Source organism: Pan troglodytes, chromosome 22 (assembly GCF_028858775.2).
Source record: "Pan troglodytes isolate AG18354 chromosome 22, NHGRI_mPanTro3-v2.0_pri, whole genome shotgun sequence".
In the NCBI taxonomy this organism is placed as follows: Eukaryota; Metazoa; Chordata; class Mammalia; order Primates; family Hominidae; genus Pan; species Pan troglodytes.
This window is the reverse complement of record NC_072420.2, coordinates 36838424-36846001: the sequence shown is the minus strand read 5'-3', so window position 1 is coordinate 36846001 and position 7578 is coordinate 36838424. Positions and strand designations below refer to the sequence as shown.

Sequence of the window (7578 nt, the reverse complement as noted above, 5' to 3'; positions counted from 1 at the left end):
CTAGTAGCTGGGACTACAAGTGTGCCACAGTCATGCCTGGATAATTTCTTTTTTTTTTTTTTTTTTTTGAGATGGAGTTTTGCTCTGTCACCCAGGCTGGAGTGCAGTGGCGCGATCTTGGCTCACTGCAACCTCCGCATCCTGGGTTCCAACGATTCTCCTGCCTCAGGCTCCTGAGTAGCTGGGATTACAGGCGCTGCCACTACGCCCAGCTAATTTTTGTATTTTTAGTAGAGACGGGGTTTCACCATGTTGGCCAGGCTGGTCTCGAACTCCTGACCTCGTGATCCACCCGCCTTGGCCTCCCAAAGTGCTGGGATTACAGGCGTGAGCCACCACACCCGGCCTGCCTGGATAATTTTTTACTTTATTTTATTTTTATTTTTTTTTTAGAGATGGGGGTCTCACTGTGTTGCTCAGACTGGTTGAACTCCTGGGCTACATCGCTTCTCCCTCCTTGGCCTCTCAAAGTGCTGGTATTACAGGCTTGTGTCACCGTGCCTGGCCTAGTTCTTCCTGAGTGACCTTACTTTCTGTTTTTCACAATTTTATTTTTTTAAATAAAGCATTGATCCTGTTTTATCATTTGGCAGGAAAACTAGACAATCCACCAGCCCAGGAGGGGACAAGCAGGATTAATCCTCCTCCTCGTCATCTCTGGCTCCAGCCCCACCCTGGCCCTTGCTGGCATTCTTCCTCTTCACGTGGCTGGGTTTGGCCACCCCAATAGGGAAGCAGAGGGAGAAGTCGATGTGCTTCTGGGAATCCAGGCGGATAGTGAAGAACAGGATATTTACCACCTGCTCACGGACACGGATATGACACTGTTGGATCAGCACATGAGCGTGGCAGATGGACTTAGCCAAGCCAAGCTTGAAGACCTGGGTCTGTAGGCATCTCTAAGAAATCATTGATCTTCAGGCCCAGGACGTAATCCAGCTTCATCTTGCCCTCACCCAGCACCCCAGTGCGGACCAGCCACTGCAGCAGGGCAATGCCTTCGAACAGACGCCATGGGTCCTTCTCATCAAGCGTCAGCAGCTCCTGGGCGGCCTTATGGATCTTGACCAGGGTAAATTTGACCCTCCAGACCTCACATTTGTTCTGGAGCCCATACTCACCGATCAGCTTTAGCTTTTGGTCGAGATGAGGTTTCTCAAAGGGTCTCTGCGGGGTCACATAAGTTTGGCGACAAACCCAGCTCTGGGCCGCTGGCATGTTGGCTCCACTTGCCCGTCTATGCCTAAGCACAGGCCCTGGTCACTGAGAAAGAGCTCAAATTTTTTATATATTTCATCTAAGGTGTTGATTCTATTGATACCCTTATCCTTTTAACATGCCCTTATCCTTTTAATGTTGGTAATGATGCTACCTGTCATTTCTGAGACTGGTTTGTGTCTTTCGTGTTTTTTTCTGATCTGTCTGGCTAGAGGTTTACCAATTGATTTGATTTTCCTCAAACTTCTGGTTACAATGATTCTCTCTCTCTCTCTTTTCCTGATTATATTAATTTCTGTTCTGATCTTTGTTTCCTTTCTTCTGCTTACTGGATTTTATTTGCTCTTTTTCTGGTTTCTTACTGTAAAGGCAGAAGTCATTGATTTGCATTGATTTGAGACTTCTTTTCTAATGTAGGCAGTAAGCGGTGTAAATTCCCTTTTAGTATGACTTTAGTGGCATCTCACATTGATATGTTTTCAATTTCATTCAGTTTATTTTTATTTATTTTTTTAATTATTTATTTATTTATTTTGAGTTGTGTAGCCCTTTATTAGCAACTAAAATAGAAGGTATCTGTTGTACAACATGGGTAGTAATTGACTATAACTGGAGATTTATTATATTCTAATACAGATCATTTATAAATGCAATTTCTTTATTAAAAAGCTTCCACCTTTTTGTTTGTTTGTGTACAATTTGCAAAACTATTCTGAAAGCGGAATATATGTGCACAAGTCTGCAAAGAGTGCAAATTTAGGATATGGTAAATGCTTTACAAGTTACTTTCAAAAAACTGTCTGCCACAACTGAGCCTTTACATTGTCATCTTTTTTGATCAAAATATTTTGATGCCAGCCTTCCTTCCACTGCCCTAAACTATAAAGCATTTTTTAATGAGTTGAAATTAAGGAAGGACTACACCTACTAGAAAAAAAGAGAAGAAAGTTCTGTTAGTTTGAGGTTTCAGAATCCCCCAAAACCAGGACCAGTATCGTGGTAAAGGCTAGGCTGGGACCCCGGACAGAGTATGAGAATGTGCAGGTGGCATCCCTGAGGATTCAGAGCTTCAGTGGACCGTGAGTGCTCCAGCTGCATAACTCACAACTGTCTTGCCAGTTTCTACACTGGCTCGACTGGGCATAATTCAAAAACGAAAAACTCATATTCATTCCATTCTTCTGGAGCTCTGTGATAGCATTTAATAACACCCCAATGGGATGTCTTCCACATATAGTATTATGGTATTTCTTCAAGTAATTGCTAAAAGATACAGGGTCTAATTGTTCTATAATACTCATACCCATTTTATCTAGATGTTCAATGGATCTATAAATCTCCCCCTGGGATTCATCATAGTAACTGTAACGGAACCTTTGACCCCAATGGCAGAAATCAGAAGAAACCACAAAGAGATTACTAGGATCCGCTAGATATTTACTGAAAAGTTCCGAATTCCTGTTCTTTTGACTCACTCAGAGCTCCAACCAGTACAGGAATAATGGTAAACTCATCCTTATGGCTTTCCATGGCTTTAGCTGTATAAGGCAAATGCATTTCAATACTGTGTTCATCTTCATCTGTCTGCAGAGACATGCGTTCAAACATTCCTGTCTTCCATAGTTCTCCGTAAATCTTTTGGTCAATACGAAGGTCATACAGAGGTGTCCTATATATATCCACACTGGAAAGTGCACATCGAGAGAGGGGCACATGATGAGAAGGCCCAAGGATGAAAATTCTCCGGGTAATAGACGGATCCACTTGTTTATAAGCATGGGCAGCACAAGACCCACAGTACGTATATCCTGCATGGGGGGCAATAATGGCTCTAGCAGGTCTTTCTGTAGACTGTACTTGTGAAAGCCAACCTTCTAGCTGTGCATTCAGCTGCGGTCCTGAGGCTGTGTACCAGCTCCCGGCGTGACTGGCTTCTCGGCAGACCACTCGGTTGGACATCTTGGTGCCTGTGCCGCCTGTGGTGCACGAGGATGAATGAGGAGGCGGCGGCGGCGGCGGCAGGAGCGGCTCCGCGTGGGGACGAGACACCGCGGGCCCAGCCCAGGAGGAGGCGGCAGCGGGGAGGGGATCAGCCCGGCCCAGGAGGAGGAGGAAGAGGAGGAGGAGGCGGCCCAGGAGGAGGAGATGGCAGCCGGGGCGGTGGCGGCGGCAGCAACAATCACCACAAACTCCGGCGACCGCCGGAAGATGGGGCCCACGGCGGCCTCACCGAAGCCCGGAAAGAACTGGCCCCGGCCCCCGGCGTCCCCGCTGCTGCCCAGCCGGGGCTGGTTCAGCCGAGCCGCCCCCACGGCCCCCTCCCCTCCCAGCTGGCCTCCCCGAGCCACCGCGAGTGACCCCACCCCCGTGACTCCGCGCCCGCCCCCGCCGCGGGGCTCCCCGCACCCACCCCCACCCCCACCCCCGGCAGAGCCCTCCAGCCCGGCCGCCTATTTTTATTTTTATTCTTATTTATTTATTTTTTGAGACAGAGTCTTGCTCTATCACTGAGGCTGGAATGTAGTGGTGCCATCTCAGCTCACTGCAGCCTCCACCTCCTGGATTTAAGCGATTCTTGTGCCTCAGCCTCCTGAGTAACTGGGATGCACCCGCCACCAAGCCCAGCTAATTTTTGTATTTTTAGTAGAGATGGGGTTTCACCATGTTGACCAGGCTGGTCTCGAAGTCCTGACCTCAAGCACTCTGCCTGCCTTGGCCTCCCAAAGTGCTGGGATTACAGGCGTGAGCCACTGCCCCTGGCTAGAAGTGTATTTTTTAAGTTTCCAACTTACTTGGGGATTTTTCCGGCTATCTTGCGATTGATTTCTAACTTAAATCCATTGTGGTCAATGAACTCACATTGCACAACTGAACTCCTTTTTAAAGAATTTCAAAAGCCGAGAGAGATATTAAAGCATGTTTTTATGTAATGACAATAATCTCAGAGAGAGAACAGTCGAAGAACAGGAAGAATTGCAAGAACAAAATGTGTGGGAAGACCAAGCACGGGCGGATCCAGGAATCAGGTGGGGGTGTGGAGGGGGAAGCAGCACACCTCTTCTCTTGTAACAGAAGGGAAGGCAGAGTGTGTGGGTTTAGACCCAGGCATGTTGGGGAAACTAAGGCCTTCCTGAGGGCATCTGTTATCTCTTTGGAGGGTGAGAGATTTGAGGTCACCATTGAGAGAGATTAGTTTGGGGAAATTGAGGACAGTAGCCATTTTGCAGATTGGGAAAGTGATTTTTTTTCCCCCCCTGTGGCTCATACCTGTAATCCCAGCACTTTGGGAGGCCAAGGCAGGCAGATCACTTGAAGCCAGGAGTTCAAGACTATCCTGGCTAACACGGTGAAACCCTGTCTCTACTAAAAATACGAAAAAATAACTGGCCGGGCATGGTGGCGGTCGCCTGTAGTCCCAGCCACTCGGGACGGCTGAGGCAGGAGAATGGTGTGAACCTGGGAGGCAGAGCTTGCAGTGAGCCGAGATCAGGCCACTGCATTCCAGCCTGGGTGACAGAGACAGAGTGAGACTCTGTCTCAAAAAAAAAAAAAAAAAAAAAAAAAAAAAAAAAAAAACCCAGGTGTGGTGGCGTCCATCTGTAGTCTCAGCTACTCAGGAGGCTGAGGCAGGAGAATTGCTTGAACCCAGGGGGTGGAGGTTGCAGTGAGCCAAGATCACACCACGGCACTGGAGGCTGGCAATAGACTGAGACTTTGTCTCAAAAAAGAAAAAGAAAAAGAAAGAAAGAAAGAAATGGCTCCAGTTATTGCCGTCGACAGAATAATGCCCCTCCCCCAAGAGGTCTGCATTAGAATCTGCAGAGCCTGTGAATTTGCTTTCCTTCACAAGAGGGACTTTGCAGAAGTGATTACGGATCTTGATGTGGGGAGATTAGCCTGGGTAACCAAGGTGGGTCCAGTGTAGACACAAGGGTCTTTATGGGAGGGAGGCAGAAGGGTCCAAGACGAAGATGTGGTAGAAGCAGAGGTCAGGAGAGATTTGGAGATGGAGGAAGGGCATGTGCCAAGGAACACAGACAGCCTCCAGAAGTTGGCAGGACAGCAGAGGGGTTCCTCCCTCAGGGATTCTGGAAGGAGCATGGCTCTGATACCTTGACTTTAGGACTTCTAACCTCCAGAATGGTAAGATCATAAACGTGTGTTATCTCACGCCCCTCAGTTTGTGGTAATTTGTTTTAGTGGCCATAGAAAGGACTGCAGTTACAGGAAGATTCCTACCTTCTGTCCTGGCTGCGAGGAAACACCTTTCTCTTGTACTTAGTACAGCATTGCGCAAATAATTGGAATTGTGAGCAGATTTTTTAAGAAAAAGACTGGGCCGGGCTCAGTGGCTCGCGCCTGTAATCCCAACAGGCTGAGGAGGGTGGATCACAAGGTCAAGAGATTGAGAACAATCTGGCCAACATGCTGAAACCCCATCTCTACTACAAATACAAAAATCAGCTGGGTGTGGTGGTGCGTGCCTGTAGTCCCAGCTACTCAGGGACGCTGAGGCAGAGGAATTGCTTGAACTCGGGAGGCGGAGGTTGCAGTGAGCCGAGATTGTGCCACTGCACTCCAGCCTGGCAAAATACTGGTGGCCAGGCATGGTGGCTCATGCCTGTAATTCTAGTACTTTGGGAGGCTGAGGTAGGTGGGTAGCTTGAGTCCAGCCTGGGCAACATAGTGAAACCCTGTCTCTACCAAAAATACAAAAATTAGCTGGGTGTGGTGGTGTGTGCAGTAGTTCCAGCTGGGAGGATTGGGTGAGCCCGGGAGGTGGAGGTTGTGGCGAGCTGAGATGGTGCCATTGCATTCCAGCCTGGGCAACAAGAGCAAAACTCTGTCTCAAAAAAAAAAAAAAAAAAAAAAGTTGTGGGTTCTGGTGGTTTACTGCTGTGATTCTGTTTAGATTGGCTTTGCTATCATTAATGCCATTGTCCCTTTGTGTTTACCAAATCACTGGGTAAGAACCCAAACCTTTGCCAGTAACATGGCATTCTTCCAGGGTTCTTCTCCTTCCAAAGTCCTTTTGTGGTCTGAAGGACTGAATGTCCACAGCCGTTCCCTCATCTGCATCCAGCGACTGTCTGAGCACCTGTTAGGTACCAGTCATGCTCAGGAGTGAACAGAGGCCTGGGAAGGGCAGGAGTGGAGCTCCCTGCCTTCATGGCTCCTTATTGTAGCTCCTACTTACTCACTGTGTGATCCTGGGCAAGGTTCCCAATCTCTCAGTGTCTCAGTTTGCTCATCTGTACAATGGGAATAGTTTTAGTGCCTAGCTCTTACGATTGCTGTAAGGAGTACAGCATGAATGTTTAATATTATAAAAGTGCTTAGAGCAGTACTGACAAACGGTAATACATAAATGTTTGCTGTTCTTACATTTTTTCAGCAAAGGCAGGCAGACACCATCTAAAACCATACCTTCATGTCTTTACAGCCATTGATTGGTGTTCTCCTGGGTAACAGGCACAGTCATGACTACCATTATTTGCTAGAGGCAGATAATGTGGGCAGAGGTGGGAGGTAAGGGGAACCTGTCTACAGCTTCACCTTAAAGAAAGCGCTCTTGACTCCCATCACGTTCTAAGAAAGTCTGGGTTGCAGAAGGCAAGCTTGGGCAGGAATGGGGCCCATTGTTTTTCTGGAAGCAAGATTAAGGTCAGGTTCTGAGTCAAATGAAGAGGTCAGCAAACAGCTTGGTAACTCCCCACCTCCTCTTCTCTATCCCTAGTTCTTCACTGCCTGCCCTTCCCAGGGGTGGGTCACAAAGTGGCTTAGGATCAGGACAATGAGGCTGTTGAGTGCCATGGGGGGTGTCAGGGAGAAGACAATTCCTATGATGCCACCTCATGTAGCTGAAACCTCGCCTTCCTCTCCTAAGTGTTCTGTGCCTGAGTGCTGGGGTCAGGATTATGCACGGTCCCAACAGGGCTTGACCAGGCAGGACAAGCAGGTGTGTGATTTGTATGCTTGAGGTCACCATGGTGGCTGTCCCTTTGCTACCCTGGAATTGGTTTCTGGTCTCTATATTCAGAGTGACTCAGGGAAAAGCATACTGCTTATTGTAAACACTGCCGACTTGGGAGAAGAGATTCTCCTTGCAAATGTGGTAGGAACCAGTTTAAGTGTGATGTCTGGAAGGCTGGGCTCTGTGCCTGAAAGGAAATCTGCCACACCCTTGCTAAACTGGACAGAGAAGGGGCCATGGCAGGCTGGTGAAGCACCTGTGCTGGGAAATGTGGGTCCGAAGGCCCCAGTCCTCTCCTTGGGAACTGCATCAGGGTTTATTTTAAAGCCCGTTCTTACCTCTTAGCTTGGCAAAGTATTGCCAAGCCTGGGGAAAACCAGCCATTT

The 7578-nt window shown here is 48.1% G+C and overlaps 2 pseudogenes; both read right to left on the bottom strand.

The window, feature by feature from the left end:
• Nucleotides 1-635: 635 nt before the first annotated feature.
• LOC470082 (small ribosomal subunit protein uS4-like) lies at nucleotides 636-1279 on the bottom strand (annotated as a pseudogene).
• A 485-nt stretch (nucleotides 1280-1764) lies between these two features.
• Nucleotides 1765-3337, bottom strand: LOC100614613 (protein MEMO1-like; annotated as a pseudogene).
• Between the last annotated feature and the right edge of the window lie 4241 nt (nucleotides 3338-7578).